The sequence below is a fragment of the Lemur catta genome, chromosome X (genome assembly GCF_020740605.2).
Source record: "Lemur catta isolate mLemCat1 chromosome X, mLemCat1.pri, whole genome shotgun sequence".
Taxonomy (NCBI): domain Eukaryota; kingdom Metazoa; phylum Chordata; class Mammalia; order Primates; family Lemuridae; genus Lemur; species Lemur catta.
Window position 1 is genome coordinate 60,714,819 of NC_059155.1, and position 18,441 is coordinate 60,733,259.

At 42.1% G+C, this 18,441-nt stretch overlaps 1 pseudogene across 1 annotated transcript; it reads left to right on the forward strand.

Moving 5' to 3' along the window:
* The first annotated feature begins 14,110 nt into the window (after positions 1-14,110).
* On the forward strand, positions 14,111-14,727 carry LOC123628674 (annotated as a pseudogene). The gene has a single exon (XR_006731722.1). The product of XR_006731722.1 is annotated as a peroxiredoxin-2-like (transcript).
* Positions 14,728-18,441: the final 3,714 nt, after the last annotated feature.

Consider the following 18,441-nt stretch of genomic DNA (forward strand, 5'->3'; position numbering starts at 1 on the left):
GCCAGACACTGTTCATAGATGTGAGTGTCAACTGCGATCGTGGAATCCATCAGACATTTACTTTCCATTTGGACATGTTTCTTTCTCCTCTTCCTTTCTTCTCTGAAGTTAACTCACATTCCCCAGGTGTTTTGGATGAGTCAAGACCCAAATCTGCAAACTCAGTCCTGACATGTGGGAAGTGACCCTGTCTAAGCCTCCTGTAGAAATCTCAGTAAAAGAGCCTGTTTTCCCTTGGGCCTGTGGGCAATGAATTATCACCCATTGAGGATTTCCCGTATATGTGTAAATGACGGCCAGGTTTAGAGATACCAAGCCATTTATTTCTAGAGGAGAGGTGACCTGATAACCTTCTCTTCAGATATCATAATCACTAGGCAGGAAAGGATTAATAGTGTTGGTATGACAGTGTCCTGAAGACAGTAGAGAAATCCCAAGCTTCAGAAGCACTTGGTCTGTGGCCCTGGCCAGACTCCTCCCCCCCCCACATCTTGGTTCTGCAGGAAGAGGCGCTTGCACAGAAGCAGAAGGAGCTGATGCTTTGGATGGGGCCTGGTGAAAAGCATGCTGTTATTGCAATGCCAGCATTTGCCAGTCATGACATTGGCACTGAGGAATCAAGAAACACACAAAAGTGTTTTTCCAGCCCACACTCTGCCTGGACTGTTGGGATCTACTAATCCATTGGAAGAGAAGGCTTAAATCCACTATTTACTGGCCTCTTGGGCCTTAGTCCTGTCTTATCTGCCGTAGCTAAGGACCCGCTGTCCTAGATGGCTGCTGTTATTGTTCAAAAGAACATCTCTAGAGTCCCAAGCCCAGAAATAGCCCATGGCAGGCACCTGGTAAATGGTGTTAGTTTTCCCATTGTCTTCTCCCACACACTATGCAACATGCTGGTGCCCTTGCTGGGCCTTTCCATACCATAGGCTTCACTTTTGCCATCTTCTTGCATAATGTGCCTGTGCCTGGCACCAACCTTGCCCAGGATCACTACTTATATCTAGCTGCAAACACTTTGTAATGCAGAAGTTAGGCTTCTTACTGAGTTGAAATTTATCTATTTTCTTTCCGATGCTACAACATTATCATGTGCATTGGTACCCAGTCTATAGGTTGTTTCAGTCATCCCAGTGGTGTAAACCTTCCAAAATCCAGTTTGACCCTGCCCTGAAAAAATGACTTGCCAGGTCATTTTTCAGAAAGTTCCAGACCTGAATAGCAGCTTACTGGGAAGCACTGCTGGGCTTTTTCTACATCCAAGGGGCAGAGTTCCTGAGTAATTGCAGTGGGCAGGAGCTGGGTTATGCTTGCTCTCTTGTTGTGGTTTCATGTTTTGCTGAAGGTCCTTGGTACCTGCCTCTTCCTGGAAGCGAGTGGTGACAGGCCCATCAGGCAATTTCCTGATGATGTTCTATTCTTTGGACTTTGTGAGTTCCTGTAGGGAAGGGAAGGCCAGTTAGAAGTGCTTGTCTCCCGATTGGATTGCATTACTCTCTCTGCTCCTAGCCCTGGGGATTTTATGAAGCCAATCTCATAGCTGTCTGGTGGCATAGAGGTTAAATTTCCAGTTTTGGGTGATTGTGCCCATTGTTGAGGGGTGTGATAAAAACCAAAGGTAGAAGACTTCAGGTAGCACCCAGGCAACTCTACTTTCAAGGTGTCTTTCTGTTCTTGAAAGATACTATAGTAAGCCAGGGTATAATAAGATGTACTGTGGACTTAGACTATGCCAGCCATTGTGCTATGTGATTTACATCAATTACTTCATTTAAAAATCACTAATATCCCTCATCATTATTGTACCCTATCTTACAGATAAGGAGACCGAAGCCTGCAGATGTCAAGCAATTCACCCAAAGTTTCATAGATCATAAATAAAGATTTAAGGTTAGGCACTTTGGCTCCAGAACACACACCACTGACCTCTACACCATTCTGTAATTTAATTAGAGCACCCCATTTAAGAAAAAGGGTGAGGATGATTACATGACTTGCTTAATTTGGGCAGCCAGTAAGTGGCAGAACTAAAACTAGCACCTAGGTCTCCTAACTTCAAATCCCGTTCTTTTTTCAGGCTGCCATTTGTATCATTTCAGGTTCTCTGGAGAAGTACATCTCAGACTTTAATATGCATTGGAGTCCCTTTAGGGATCTTGTTAAATTGCAGATTCTGATTCAGTGCTTGTGTGGTAGGCCTGAGATTCTGCGTTTCTAACAAGCTCCCAGGTAATGCTGATACTATGGTATTTGGACCACACACTTTGAGTCAAAACAAGATTTGAGCAACCCTCTGGTTTGGCAGCTATGGCTTCCAAGCATTAGAATTTCTTAAAAACATATGCATACACACACACACACACACACACACACACACACACACACACGAAGACCTGGAGAATAAGGGATGAGGAATAGGACTTATGTGTTCTCTGAATCTTACTTCTGAGACCCCTCAACAACTCCCTTTCTGGGGGTGAGGACTCTGAGGTGCAAGGAGAGAAAAGTTTCTTCAGGGAGTTGTTAGCAGACTGGAACTAGGACCCACTCTACTTGACTTTTCAGCCAATGTTCCTCCCTCCCCCATTCCTCTCTCCCTCATTCCTCCCTCTGTTGCCCAGGGATTCTGGGGATGAGAGTAATAAAGAATGGGCATTGTTCAATGTCAGATTATTCATGACTTTGCAGGAAAAATCAGGGTCATCTCCATTTCAGGCCTTCTTGCCCTCATGCTGTACTGAACACATAAACACATAGCTGCTCAGGAGGACCTGGATATATTGAGCCTAGGAAAAAGGCCAAAACAGATCCCTTCACAGGTCTGCATGCTCATGCAGGCACCATCCTGGGAAAAATGTAGCTACAGCAACCTTTCAGATGCTCAGATACTGTTTGTAAGCCCAGTTGCCTGTCCATAAACTCTAGGGACTTCCAATAACGAGATGCATACTACAACTTTTATACTACTCTGGTTAGGCCAAACTATTGGAATAATTAGACCCACAATATAATGGCTCAGATGCAATCTCTTTCTTGCTCACGTAAGAATCAACCATGGGTATTCCATATTATCAGGCAGTGCTCCTTCATATAGACCCAGGGTATTGCCATGTCTGCCCTTTTCAAAATGGCTTCCAAGACACTGTGGTCATCATCATTCCTGGAAGTAAGAAAGAACATGGAAGAGCAAAGGTCAGGGGCCACAACTAGCTTTCTGGATCACCATGGTCTAGAAGATCACGGTTGTTTCTGCCACTCAGAGGTCAGAAAATTGCAGAATACCATTGCTAATACCATGAGTGTCCCATGGCTCCAAGAGGCCCCAAGATGATTAGCTTAGAAAGGAATTTAGCAGGGTGCTGTGAAAACTCACATCTTCCAAAAGATACTTGTCTGTTCTCTCCTCTAAATTTTGTCCAGAGAGATTGTATTGGCAAGGGAGTCTGAGAAATATTGTCTTGAAGCTTCCAGCTCCTGAAATCCAAGGAAAAGGGTGGGAGTGGGAATGTTGTGGACTCCCAATAGACTATACCTGGTACATCTTTGAAAATCCCATTCAAGTTGAAAGATTTGTCTCCCTTTTTCTCCTTCCAGGCTGAAGTTGTGGACTTCAGAAGTCTCTAGTGTCACTCTGCAAAGTGAGGCATCAGCTGCTGAGGCAAGCAAAAATGGTTTGTGTCGTGGAATTCTCTTTTCCAGCCTTTAGACCCCTCTGGATATCAAGTGAGTCCTAATTTGTGCTCCCTACTAGTTGCTATGGTCTAGATGTGTCCCCTAAATTTCATGTGTTGGAAACTTAATCTCCAAAGCAACATTGTTGAGAGGTAGGACCTTTAAAAGGTGATTAGTTCATGAGGGCTTTGTACTCATGAATGGATTAATGCTGTTATTGTAGGAGTGGGTTCGTTATTGCAAGAGTGAAGTCCTTATAAAGGATGAGTTCGGCCTCCTCTCTCTCTCTTGTCCATGTGATGCCTTCTGGCATGTTGTGATACAACAAGAAGGCTCTCCCCAGATGTAGCCCCTCAATCTTGGACTTCCCAGCCTCCAAAACCATAACCCAAATAAACTTCTGTTCATTATAAATTACCCAGTCTGTGGTATTCTGTTATAGCTTTATAAAATGGACTAAGACAGAAAATTTGTACTGAGAAGTGGCATATTGCTATAGCAAGTATCTCAAAATATGGAAGTGGCTTTAGAACTGGATAATGAGTAGAGGCTGGAAGAATTTGGAAGAGCAAGCCAAGTTTTCCATGAGTGGAGCATTAAGGTCAATTCTAGTGAGGGCTCAGAAGAAGATAAGAGCTGTAGGGAGAGCCTAAATAGTCTTAAGGATTACTTAAGTGGTCATGATCAGAATGTTGGTAGAAATATGGACAGGAAAGGCCATTCTCGTGAGTTCTCAGAGAGAACTGAGAAACAAGGTATTGGGAACTGGAGTAAAAGCCATTCTTGTTACATAGTTGCAAAGAACTTGATGGAATTTTGTCCATTTCCTAGGACTTTGTGGAAAGCAGAACTTGGGAGTTGATGAACTAGGCTATCTGGCAAAAAAAAAATACCTAAGCAGCAAAGTGTTTGAAGTGCTGCTTGGCTTCTTTGGCTGTTTACAGTAAAATGAGAGAAGAGGGAACTGATTTAAAGGTAGAGTTTATAATTAAATGAGAAGCAGAATGGAAAGATTTGTAAAACTTTCAGCATGGCCATGGAGAGAATAAAAAAGCGTGTTTAGAAGAGAATACTAACGGTGTGGCCAAATGACTGTTTGCTAAAGCGATTAATATGTATAGAAAGTTCTATTCTTCAAGGTTGTGGGAGAATGGCCCCGAAGGTATTTCAGAGATCTTGGAAGAAGGACAGGATTTTGAGGGCAAGGTTTCTAGAGAGGTGCCCACCAGACCTCAGCATTCACTGCCCTGTGCCACCTCAGGACTCTGCTCCTTAAACTCTGGTGCAGTGCCCTCAGTCACCCCAGCCATAGCTCAAGAAGGCCCAGGTGTGGCTCAACCCACTGCCTTAGAAGGTACAAGCTGTAAACCTTGGCAGCGTTCACATGATGCTAATTCTGTAGGCGCACAGCACGCAAGAGCTATGGAGCCATGACAGCCTCCACCTAGATTTCAAAGGATGTCACAGATAGCCTGGGGGCACAGGCAGAGACTTTTTGCAGTTGTATAGCTACCACAGAGAGTCCCCACTAGGGTAATGCCTAGCAGAACCACAGGAGTGGGGCAGCTCCTGAGACCCCAGAACTGTAGTGTTACCAGCGTGTAACTCCAGTCTGGGAAAGCTACAGGCACAAGATTCCAACCTGTGAGAGCTGATGAGTGGACTGAGCCCAGCAAAGCCATAGGGGCAGGGCTGTCTGAGGCCTTGGGGGCCCAATCCCAACCCCAGTGTGCCCAGGATGTGGGACATAGAGTCAAAGGAGATTATCCTGGCTTCTTAAGTTTTAATATTGTTTTCTATCTTGGGTTTTGGACTTACTGGGAGCTAGTTTCCCCATTCTTTTTTCCTGTTGCTCCCTTTTGGGTTGTGAATGTCTATCCAATGCCTGTCCCATCATTGTATTTTAGAAGTAGATAACTTGTTGAATTTCAGAGGCTCACAGCTGGAGGGAAATTTATGCCTTGAGTTTTACCCATATCTGGTTCAGATGAGACTTTGGACTTTTGAGTTGATGCTGGAACACGTTAGGCCATTTGGGGCTATTGAGATGGAATGAATGTATTTTGAATGTGAGCAGGACGTGAATTTGGGGGTCAGGGGTAGAATGCTGTGGTTTGAATGTATCCTCCAAAGTTCCTGTGTTGGAAACTTAATCCCCAGTGCAAGTGTTGAGAGGTGGGACCTTAAAAAGGTGATTAGGTCATGAGGGTTTTGCCCTCATGAGTGGATTAATGCCATTATTGAGGGAGTCAGTGCCTGATTAATGGATGAGTTTGACCCCCTTCCCTCTCTTTCTCACCCATGTCATTCCTTCTGACATGTTATGACATAGCAAGAAGGCCCTCACTAGATGCAGCCCTTTGATCTTGGACTTCCCAGCCTCCAGAACTTTAAGCAAAATAAATTTTTGTTCATTATAAATTACTCAGTGTGTGTTATTCTGTTATAGCAGCACAAAATGGACTAAGATACTTATACACACTTGTACATGTATGTACTTGTGGGTTTGTATACACATGCACACACAGACCGACATCTTAGACAGAAAATTCCTTAGTGTCACAGTGGAGAAGCCCTTAGATGATAGGGCCAAGGAGGCTTCAGATGAGTTGGGAGGACTTTGTAGATTCTGCCCAAATGCCACAGGCCTCAGAGGCCGAGTCTGCAGTCATAGAGGCATTCAGGTATGGACCATTCTCCTATATACTGAATTTTGAGAAGAATTCTGGATTTATTTTGTATGGCACCTTTGAGAGTATTGCTATCAGTAGAAAGAACCTCTTCAACCTCTTGAGGGTCCTGTACATTCAATGAACACTCAGTGAACATGAGCAAACTATAATGAATGACACCTCACATTTCCTAAGTTGGGTTCCTGATGGAGTAATTCTTAAGTCACTGATTCTGAACTAGAGGAATCTTTAGCCAGAGAAAATGAAGCTAAATGACCTGGATCAAGACTGTCAAACTCATTGCCTTGTGCTGCCATTACAGTCCTCTATATCCATGGAAGCTATTATTTGTCAATAATTGTACTCTTTTTAGCTGAGGTCAGACAAGGTCTTAGAATCCTTCTCAATATTATATCTAGACTATCTCTACCAACCAGAGTTGGCAATTAGTTGAAATTTATTTGCCATGCCTGCCCAATGGTAGCATTTCACAAAATGTGTTCCACAAAACATTGGTTCTCTGGCTTATTAACAAGTATGATGTGAGAAAAGAGTTCTAAGATTGTAAAAACTTGGGAAACGCTGTGTAGGAATTTTTTTATGACAGGACTTCTAGAACCTCTAGAATACAAATTTACTCTATAGATCTCCCAGAGGGTCTATAGAATACATTTTTCAAATGTATCTTACCACAGAACTATTTCCAAAGATCATTTACAGAGAAAAAAAAAAAGATTATTTGCTAAATAATAAGAAGCTTCCTCTAGGTTGCCTGACAGTGGGCCAGGTGGGATAAGTGGCTCCCTGATTCCCCAAGTAGGGTGAGAGCAAAGAAAGAGCCCTCATCAGACACCAAACCTCCTGACAAGTTGATCTTGGACTTCTTAGCCACCAGAACTATGAGAAAATAAATTTCTGGTTTTTATAAATTACCCATCTCAGATATTCTGTCATAGCAGCACAAAATAGACCAAGACACTTGGTAACTTTGGGTTAGACAAAAAAATCTCTTAGATATACACCAAACACAGTACATAAAAGAACAAATTGATAAATTATACTTCATCAAAATTATAAAACTTTTGTACTTCAAAGGACACTATTAAGAAAATGAGAAGACAATCCACATACCAGAAAAATATTTCAAATTATATTAATATTTCTAGTAAAGGACCTATGTTCGGAATGTACAAAGAACTCACAATTCACTAAGAAGAAGACAAGCAACTCAATTAAAAGATGAGCAAAAGTTTTGAACACACATCTCACCAAAGAAGATATACAAATGACCATGTGAAAAGCTGTTCTACATTATTAATCTTCAGGGAAATGAAAATAAAAACCACAGTGAGACACTATTTCATACCCATTAGAATGATAGTGATGCTGTGGAGAAACTAGAACCTTTATACATTGCTGGTGAGAATGCAAAGTGGGACAGCCTATTTGGAAAAACAGTTTGCCAGTTTCTTAAATAGTTACCATAAAATCCAGCAATTCTTTAAATAACCACTCAAGAGAATTGAAAACATAACATGCAAAAACTTGTACACCAATGTCCATGTGAACATAATTTATAATAGCCAAAAAGTGGAAAGAATCCAAATGTCCATCAACTGATAAAAGGATAAATAAAATGTATTAGATGAACAAAATGTATTATATACATACAATGGAATAATCCCTTACTCAATGGACTATTATTTGGCAGTAAAAAGTAATGAAGTACTGATGCATGCTGTAAGATGGATGAACCCCAAAAACATTATGCTAAGGGAAAGAAGCCAGAAGCAAAAGACCACCTATTGTATGATTCCATTTATATGAAATGTCCAGAATAGGGAAATCTATAGGGACAGAAAGCAATTTAATGGTTGCCTGGGGCTGGAGTGGGTGTGGAGATTGCAAACATCATGCAGGATCTTTTTTGGAGTGATGGAAATATTCTTAAACTGGATTGTGTTGATGATTTCCTAACTCTATAAATTTACTAAAACTTATTAAATTGTACACTCAAAATTGGTGAACTTTGTGGCATATAAATTATTCATCCATAAGTCTGTTTTAAAAAAAAGTCAAAGAAGGCATGATTCTTACCCACGAGGTGCACGGTGCCTGATGTTTAACAGAGGAGACAGACAGATCTGCAAGCAAATGTAATGTTTTGAGCTAATTTCATTTATAGACACATATTCAATGTGCTGTGGTTTTCTGTCTCATTATGTGTCATGCCTGATCTCAAAATCCAAACTTTTTCTTGGAGAAGGTAGTGTTCTGAGCTCTCATGATTAAGCATGTTGTACACACACACACACACACACACACACACACACACACATCCCATTGTAATAGTGTAAGAGAAGGCAACATTGGAAAGACTAGATGCAGTCCTTGCTTTTGAGGAGTTTATGTCTAAGTATGTAAATAACAAAGGCTTCCAAGTCATTCTCTCTATTTGTCTCTTCCTATCCTCTGTCCCAGGTTTTTTTTTCTATTCCAGGTAGAAGATGCTGAAATCATTTTGATTATGTTTTCTAGGTAGAGTCTGGGACGATTTTGCAGAAAAGATAAATTTCTGGGTAGAAATTTCCTAGAGTAAGGCCGTGCGTGGTGGCTCACGCCTGTAATCCTAGCACTCTGGGAGGCCCAGGCGGGTGGATCGTTTGAGCTCAGGAGTTCGAGGCCAGCTTGAGCAAGAGCGAGACCTCATCTCTACTAAAAATAGAAAGAAACGATCTGGACAGCTAAAAATATATATAGAAAAATTAGTCGGGCATGGTAGTACATGCCTGTAGTCCCAGCTACTCGGGAGGCTGAGGCAGTAGGGTCGCTTGAGCCCAGGAGTGTGAGGTTGCTGTGAGCTAGGCTGATGCCACGGCACTCTAGCCTGGACAACAGAGTGAGACTCTGTCTCAAAAAAAAAAAAAAAAAGAAAGAAAGAAAGAAAGAAAAGAAATTTCCTAGAGTAGTAGGAATTGGTGTGGTGAAGGGAATAAAGTAAATATTCCAGAAAAAGGAAATAAATATGGGGGAAGGATTTGATTCAGTAGTTGTTAGCCTATGTGTGGAGAAGGACAAATGCATTTGCTTGGCTAAGCTTATCCCATGACAGATTTTTAAGGAGTGGGTGTAGAGTGAAGAGGATAATTGAAGAAGACGTGAAAATAACCAGTTTGAAATTCTTCACAACTTTCACAGCACATGGCTAAGACATTGGTTGAAATAACTTCCAGGCTTTGTTTACTGAATTCCTGGAAATGAACTGTTTTTCACAGTTTGGACATCAGAGAAACTTACGGAGTTTAGAATGGCAAGTCAAGGGCCTTCAATTTAAAAACGATAAACCAGAGTTTACCACTGGGATCGTCTAGGCTGTCCTGGAGAAATTTCAATTTTTGTCGTAGAATTTTCCTAGAGACATGGAAAGAAGAAACCTTTCACACAAGACTGTATCCTTTTCCACCAAAATTCTTAATTTCACATTTCTATTTGGTTGGTGTATGAAATGCACTTTCATATGATTGCTGAAAGCGAAAGATGACTGTGACCACATGAGGGCAGCAGACACCTGGCTTTTCTAAGCTTTATCTCCAGAAATTGTGATAAAAGGAGAAAGATCTTCCGCATGGTTCTCTCTGGTCTAAATGTCTTTTCTATAATGCCAAACTGAGAGAAATGACTATCCTTAAAATACTAACAAAGAAACCTCACATACTGATCAGAGGTTGGCAAGAGCTTGCTTTTTTTTTTTTTCCATTTCAAATGGCTAGCTTATCAGTGGTCATTTCTTAGCCATCAGGATATCCTTAGATAATCATAGTACCTGGCATCTAGTGAGAGCTCAACAAACATTGGTTGTTTTTAGTGCTTTCAGAATGTAACTGCTCCAACTCACCAAAGCACAGTCTCTAGGCTCTAGGCTCTCAGACCATGGCATCCAGAGGGGGCTGCATCTATTTAGCTAAGAGTACTCACCCTGTCCAGCCAGACCTACACATTTTCCACAGTTCTACAGTCATGAATCTAGACATGATTCCATCCCAGGCTTCTCAAGGCACCTTGTCAAATCAGTGATTCTGAGAAAAGCATATCTGATCACTTTTTCTTTACCAACATGGTGTGAAGGCAGGAACTGCAGTTGGAGGTCTGAGGGCGGAAGGTGCATGTGGGAGGAGCAAGGCTGGGATCCTGTGTGTCCCGCTCCATCTGTCCTGTCCTCCCCTAACAGCCAAAGCATCAGGGTCTCGTGGATAAGGCGAGGCACTTACGCCTGCACCACCAGCCTCCTGGCTCTTTAACTCTCTTGCTGACACACACACCCCTGCATTTGTTTCAAGGTTGGTTGAATGCCTACTCTTCCTTAGGTGCTCCTCATAAATTATCTCATTTAAGAATTCTCTGTGTTGGAAAGCTGTTTCATGCCTATGTTTTCAGATGCTGGTCCTTCTGCATGAAATACCCTTTCCTTCTTCTTTTTCTAATTCCTATATGTCCTTACAATCCAGTTCAAGGCACACCCTGTTCCAGAAACCCTAGTACAGTTTAGAGGTAGCTGCAATGGACTCTTGTAAGCATCTAATCTTACCCTCACCACAGTGTTAGGATCACAGGGTTGTTCATCTTTCTCTCCTCTGAGACCATGAACTCCCTAAGGTCAGAGACCTGCCTCACTTGGCTTTGCATCCCCAGAGTCTAGCAAAATTTCTGGCACATTGGAGCTGCTCTATAAAATTTGCAGAATAAGTAAATGAGTCAATCCACTTATCACTGAATGAGATGTCTTCCTTCCCTTCCTTTCCCCAGTTAAAGTGCTTTGATATTTTAAAAAATTCCTCTTAGGAAATTATTTTTAAAATGAGCAGTCAGCTCCTACCTCCTACACAAAGAGCATCAGAGAATACCAATGAACCATGCTTTACAAGTTGGACTTGCTGAAGTAGGAAGTTTATAGTGTGAGCCTCTGTCAATGTCCCAGGCACTGTGGGGTCCTACGGGGATGTGGGCATGCCGATCTGAGGGATGCCCCACATCAGTACCAGCTAATGTTAGTGGCATTAAGGTGAATGGCTTCCAGAGGCCTGTCAGTGTTCTAAGGATGCTATTTGTTGATTCTCATAGCATCCCTGAATGGCAAGTAGGAGAAATGGAGAGTGTCTTTCCTTCCTTCTCTCTCTCCTCTCTCTTATCTTTTTTCTTCTTACAGTTGTAGAGTTAGAACACAGAGAATGGTTAAGCAAATTTCCTAGCATCACTTAAAAGAGAACAGTCAAGCCAGGACTCAGTCTGGTGCTCATTCCACAAAGCTGTGCTTCCTGTAACTTAAACAGGTCTGTGTTTTAATGAATTCGTGGCATATGGGCCATAATAATCAAACCTCCTGGCATTTCCTGGAATTTATGATGTGGTGGGGAATAGGTCGTTTTCTACTTTTGAATGAATTCTCACATGCCTAGCTTTGGAGTTAAGAAACTTGACATAATTGAAAATAGTTTGTGGAATAAGTAATACTGTTTTGTTTGTTCTGCTATCTGTACCCATATCTTTTTTTTTTCTCCCCTCAAACCCCATCTCTACCCATGAACTACTGTAAGCTACTTCTTCCCTTGCATTTTAAGAGTGAGTGGCAAGATAGCATTCTCAAAGTCTGCATCATGGGGAAAGAATATTATTCTGTTTGTTGTTTTCTCCGTGAAATTCTGGTGAAATTCATAGTCCATCATTCACCATCCCTAATGACCTATAGATGTTGGACACTGGTCTGTAGACAAGGAACTCTTCTTTTGACCTGAATTTATGTTTCTGATTTCTAAAAAGTCTTGTTGATCCAGGTAGTAGTGAAAGTCTGTGAATTCAGAAATGGCCTGACCAATGTGCTCTATCTTTGACAGAGCCTTCCAGAGTTGCCTGCAGTGTGAGAGCGGTAGCTGGTTTCCCGAAGATCTATTTGGTTCCGCTTGCTGAGAAAGTTGAGTATTTGTTGTGGGCACTTAATTCTCAGTAAAAGTTATACCAGCTGATGCCAGTGAGCTTAAGTAAATACCTATGCCACCAATACTGATGTCTGTGTTATGTTCCTAAAGTAAATGGAAGTTCTCCCAAAGCTTGCCCTTCTCTTTTCCAGCAAGTCTCTGGTTGCAATGGATGGTGGTGATGATTTTTTAAGGACATTAAATTGAATTTCTCAGGCGTGCCTTTTAAAGGAGCTTTTTCCATGCTTTTTTTTTTTTTTTCATTTCTGATATCCTATATGTGCAGTTCTTGCTGGCTTACAAGAACTCTTTAAAATGGAATCCAGAATATTTCTGTGAAATGTATTCTTTTCTGAGACAAACTGTCATGGGAGCTATTTAGAGCCTACATCGTTCTGTTTGAGAGCTGAATGATGCACTTTTCCAAGCATACGCTTAACTTAAACAACAAAAGACTTCCAAGTTTGCCAAGTATTTCCAGACCCAGGCAATGCTAGGGAACTATAGATCTTCAGGGTCTTCTTTTGCACTAGCAGCCCTCCAGAAGCACCACTAGAATTTCTAGAATGATTCCTCAGCATGCTGAAGCTACTGGTATGATTCTGGGTTCACTGGAATCCAGGAAGTTCTTTTTCTCTGTATTGAAGTTACCCCTGTAATATACCCGAGTTAAAATATTTGGAATTCCTAAGGTAATGTAATAATGAGGAAACCTCTAGGTTTCAAAGATCCCAGTTCAAATCTAAACATTTGGAGAGCTAGGAAATAAGTTTCCTGGGTTTGGAATTTATTACAGATGTGCAAGACTTGGGGTACATAGAGGGCACACAAAGTCCTCCTCTCACTGAGACAGAGACTGGGGCATAAAAGAGAAGCATTTTCCCAGGAACTCAATTGGGGCAGGTACACAGTATGTATGCTGGATCTCATAAGTGCTTGATTGGGCAAGAGTATTCCCATGGTAATTCCCTGAGGTTAACCAGCTGTGACAGGGGAAAGTGATAGCCACATGGTTCATGAATGTGTATAACCTAACTGTCTCAGGCTAGGTTCATGGTTCACATAGAGACCCGAATCTGAGCTCGGGTTTCAGGCTGCTGCATGCGCTGTCCTCTAAGCAGAAGGAAAATGTAGCAGTAAGTATGGACTTGAATAATACTCCTGTGCTTGGTTCAACATCAGTTAGGAAGGAAATTTGTAGGGGCATAAGATGAAAAAGTGGTTTTTTCCCCCCTTTTCCTCTGCTTCACATGAGAATGGACTAGGAGAAAATCAGAAAGCTCATACTTTACTTGGACGTCATTGAGTTTAGGCTGGTATCATTTAATTTATTTGAACCTTATAGGGTTTCTCAGATTCACAACCTATTTACTGAGTGTATGCATTGATTATTTTAAAATTTGAATGGTAGATAGGAACATTCCATGGTTCATTGTGGGAAGAATACAGTAGGGGAAACAATGACCTGTGGTTTAAGGCCATAGGCATGTCAAAATCAGAATCTGTACCAATTCAAATAACTTCCTCTTGAATCTCAGGTTACCTTGAGAAACTGTATGATTTTTCTGCACTAGCATTTCAAAACATTTAAGCTTCCATAATGACTGCTTGATTTAATTCCAAATGCATTATCTCCCAGAGATAGAACGTGAGAGCAAGAATTGACTTTGTAAACAGTGTGGATCAAATGAGGCCCAGTGACTTGCCCAAACTTGTAAGTGGCAATACCAAGACTAGAATATCAGGGTGCTGAGAACGCAGGTCCATGCGTCTGGTCGTCCGTGCGTCAGACCTCTACCCACGCAGCTTTCAGTTATGATCTGCAAAGTGCAAATCGGCAAGCCCGCCCCTGACTTTAAAGCCACCGCCGTGATGGATGGCGCCTTTAAGGAGGTGAAGCTTTCGGACACAAAGGGAAGTACGTGGTCCTCTTTTTCTACCCGCTGGACTTCACTTTTGTGTGCCCCACGGAGATCATTGCTTTCAGCGATCATGCTGAGGCCTTCCACAAGCTGGGCTGCGAAGTGCTGGGGGTCTCTGTGGACTCTCAGTTCACCCACCTGGCTTGGATCAACACCCCCCGGGAGAAGGGAGGCCTGGGCCCCCTGAACATCCCCCTGCTTGCTGATGTGTCTAGAAGCTTGTCTCACGACTATGGCGTGCTGAAAGACGATGAAGGCATTGCCTACAGGGGCCTCTTTATTATCGACGGCAAGGGTGCCCTTCGCCAGATCACTATTAACGATCTGCCTGTGGGGCGGTCTGTGGATGAGGCTCTGCGGCTGGTCCAGGCCTTCCAATACACCGACGAGCACGGGGAAGTCTGTCCCGCTGGCTGGAAGCCTGGCAGCGACACAATCAAGCCCAACGTGGATGACAGCAAGGAGTACTTCTACAAACACAACTAGGCTGGTAGACGGACAAGGTCTACGGACAAGGTCACTACCTTGTGCTGTTGGCCCCCACATGTGCCCCTACCTGGGTGCCCTGTAATGACCCAGGAAAGGCTAAACCTGCCCCTCTAAACTCCACAATCCCTGGAGGGCTAGGCCAAGGTCTTCTCATGCCCCTACATGACACCTGGTGAATAGTGACTCCACCCATCCTGGCACAGACCTAGAGGTAACCAATAAAGTATTAGGGACAGAAAAAAAAAAGAATATCAGAATGTAGGGCTTTGTCTTCTGAACAAGGTTGCCTCTGTTTTTATCCCCTTTGACTATCCAAACAGTGTTAAATTTTGAGGTGATGCATTTATCAAATGAGTTCTACTTTAGAGTCATTCAGTACTATATTTTGCTCTTTTTCTTATAAATAATAGTATAACAAAGAAATGCTAAAATTTAATTTCTGCCGTGTTATTTACCTGTTACATCACACAAAGCACATTCAAAATTAAAGTCACTGTTGTGTTTTTATAGTTTTAGGTTTAGATATCTCAGAATAGACTTGTTTATGAATGTTCTTGAATTTTTTGAGTGAATCTAGTTTTATTATAAGAAACTATTATTCAAGCCGTCATCAAAAAAACTTGCTTTCCTATAGGCATAGGCTTAGAATAAGCTAAAACCAGATTGAGGCAGGCTTGTCAACTGAAGTTCAACAGGCATTGCTGGTCTAATTTTAACATGTTTTTGTTTTGACAAACAGTTAAGTTAGTGAATACCCTGAATTAGATTGTTAGGAATTTGAGATTGTTTAATCCAGCATAAGTTTTGTCCTATATTTCTAACTAGTCCCACAGTAGATAGGGAAAGGCCTTGGTTTATAATATGAGACATTTCTCTTTATTCTTTTTATTTATTTTTAGATTTTATTTTCAAGTAATAATATTTTTGCTTGTATGGGATTTATAGAATGCCCTTCATCCTTTCTCAGAGGATGGAAATCCTACTCATTTTCCACGACTGTGTTTCAATACCGGTTTCCTTGTGAGGTATTACTGGTTTCTACCCCTTCGCAGGTATCAGCATAAATTCCTTCCTTTTCAGTAGTCTCGAGAATGTTTTGTTATACATCTATTCTAGCCCTTAGTTAATTTTGCCTTCTGAGTTCATTTATTTGTTGAGCACCTACTATGTGCCAGGCACTGATCTAGGCTTAGGGATAGAACAGTGAACAAAATAGACAAAGACTCCAGCCTCATGGAGATTATACTCTAGTGGTGGACACAGACAGTAAATGAATAAGTGTTGGGAGGAAGATAAAGCAAGGTAAGGGAGTTAGAGAGTGCTAGGAAGAGGTGGCTTACTATATTTTTTTATTGGATGGTTAGAGAATGCCTCACTGGAAAAGTGACCTTTGAGCATAGACCTTAAGGAATGGAGGGAGTGAGCTATGCAGGTATTTGGGGGAAGAGCATTCTAAGCAGAGGAAATAACAGGTGGAAATGCCCTGAGGTGGGACTGTGCTTGGCACATTTGAGGAATAGTGAGGAAGACACTGATGTGGAGTGAGTGAGGAAAAAGCAGAAGGGAATAGGATTGGGCTTTGGAAAGGGCTTAGAATTTTACTCTGAGCAGGAAGTGAAGTCATTGGGAGGTATTGAGCTGAAGGGTAATAGGGCTGCAGTGTTGAGAACAGACTGTTGGCCAGTGAAGGGAGAAGAGAATGGTGGCTTGCACTGGGAAGTGGTAAGAAGTGGTCATATTCTGGATACATTTTGAAGGAAAAGCAGAATTGCAGAATTGATGGATTGGACATCCATGTCAGAAGTCAAAGATGATTCCAATGCTTCTGCCCTGAGCATCTGGAAAATGGAGTTTCCAGATACCAAGATGGGGAAGATGGTACAAGAAGCAGGTGAGGGGGACAAGATCAGGAGTTTTGGTTTTGGACTTATTAATGACTTTTTTACTTTAAAAAGAATTTTTAATGAAATATCACATTCTAACAGAAACGTGCTCATTCAATTTTCACAAAATGACTGCACCTGTAACTTGCATGTAGATGAAAAAGTAAAACACTGTAAAGATGTAGTCCTCAACCCCCGGGCCATGGCCCAGTGCTGGTCGGTGGCCTGTTAGGAAACAGGCCATGTATCACTGCCTGTGCTCTGCACCCTGCCTCATGGTACTCCACCCTGATCCCCTAGTCCATGGAAAAATTGTCTTCCATGAAACCAGTTCCTGGTGCAAAAAATGCTGAGGACTGCTGCTGTAGAGGACACAGAGGTGGAGATTTCAAGTAGGCATTTTGGATAGACACGTCTATAGTTCAGGGGAGATATAAGTATGGGATTTTTCAGCAAACATATGGCAGTTAAAGCAATGAAATGAGATGAAATAGCCTAGGAAGTGGATGTGGATAGAGAAGAGACGAAGTCTGAGGACTAATCTGTGGGGCCTTCTAATATTTAATGGTTGGGGAGATGAAGAGGAAACAGCAAAGGAGATGGAGAAAGAGCAAATGGTGAAGTAGGAGGAGACCCAGGGGGGTGTGAGAACAAAGAAAGAGTACCTACTAAGTACAGGAACTCTGCTGGGATTAGGAATATAGCAGTGAACAAGATTGATGAGGTCTCTGCCCTCATAGAGCATATGTCAAGTGCAGGAGGCAGACATGTGAAAAAATCATATCTATCTCTATCTCACTATGAAGTATAAAACAGGCTCTAAAGAAATGTAGCTATTTATGGGGGGATCTGATTTAGTTAGGAATGGCTTCTCTGAGGAAGTAATATTTAACTCAAAGCTTGAAGGATGAAAAGGGATTTTCCAAGATCAAATTTGGGGGATGTGTTAGCCGGGTGTGGTGGCACTGTAGTCCTAGCTACTGGGGAGGCTGAGGCAAGAGGGTCATCTAAGGCCAGGAGTTTGAGGTACAGTGAGCTATGATTGTGCCACTGCACCCCACGCTGGGTAACAGAGTAAGACCCTGTCTTTAAAAAAAAATTAATCTGAATGGCTTAAAATGACAGAAATTTATTCTCTTACAGTTCTGGCAGCTAGAAGTCAGAAATTAAGGTGCAGCAAGGCCATGCTCTCTATGAAGACTCTAGGGAAAAAATTATTATTTATTTATTTTTTTTTTTTTGAGACAGAGTGTCACTTTGTTGCCCTGGCTAGAGTGAGTGCCATGGCGTCAACCTAGCTCACAGCAACCTCAAACTCCTGGGCTTAAGCGATCCTACTACCTCAGCCTCCCGAGTAGCTGGGACTACAGGCGTGCGCCACCATGCCCGACTAATTTTTTTCTATATATATTTTAGTTGGCCAGGTAATTTGTTTCTATTTTTAGTAGAGACGGGGGTCTCGCTCTTGCTCAGGCTGGTCTCGAACTCCTGACCTCGAGCGATCCTCCCACCTCGGCCTAGGGAAAAAATTCTTTCTTGCCTCTTCCAGCTTCTTCTGGTAGTTCTAGGTATTCCTTGGCTTGTGGTAGCACAATTTTAATCTCTGCCATGGCCTTCTTCTCTGTGTGTGTCTCTGTGTCCTCTCCTCTTCTTATAAGGACACCAATTATTGGATTTAGGGCCCACCCTAAATCTAGAATGATTTCATCTTAAGATCCTCAACTAATTATATCTGCAAAGACGTTATTTCCAAACATGTCATATTCTGAGGTTCTGGGTGGGCATGATTTTTGGAAGGACACTATTTAGTCCCCTGCAGGGGATGAACAAAGAA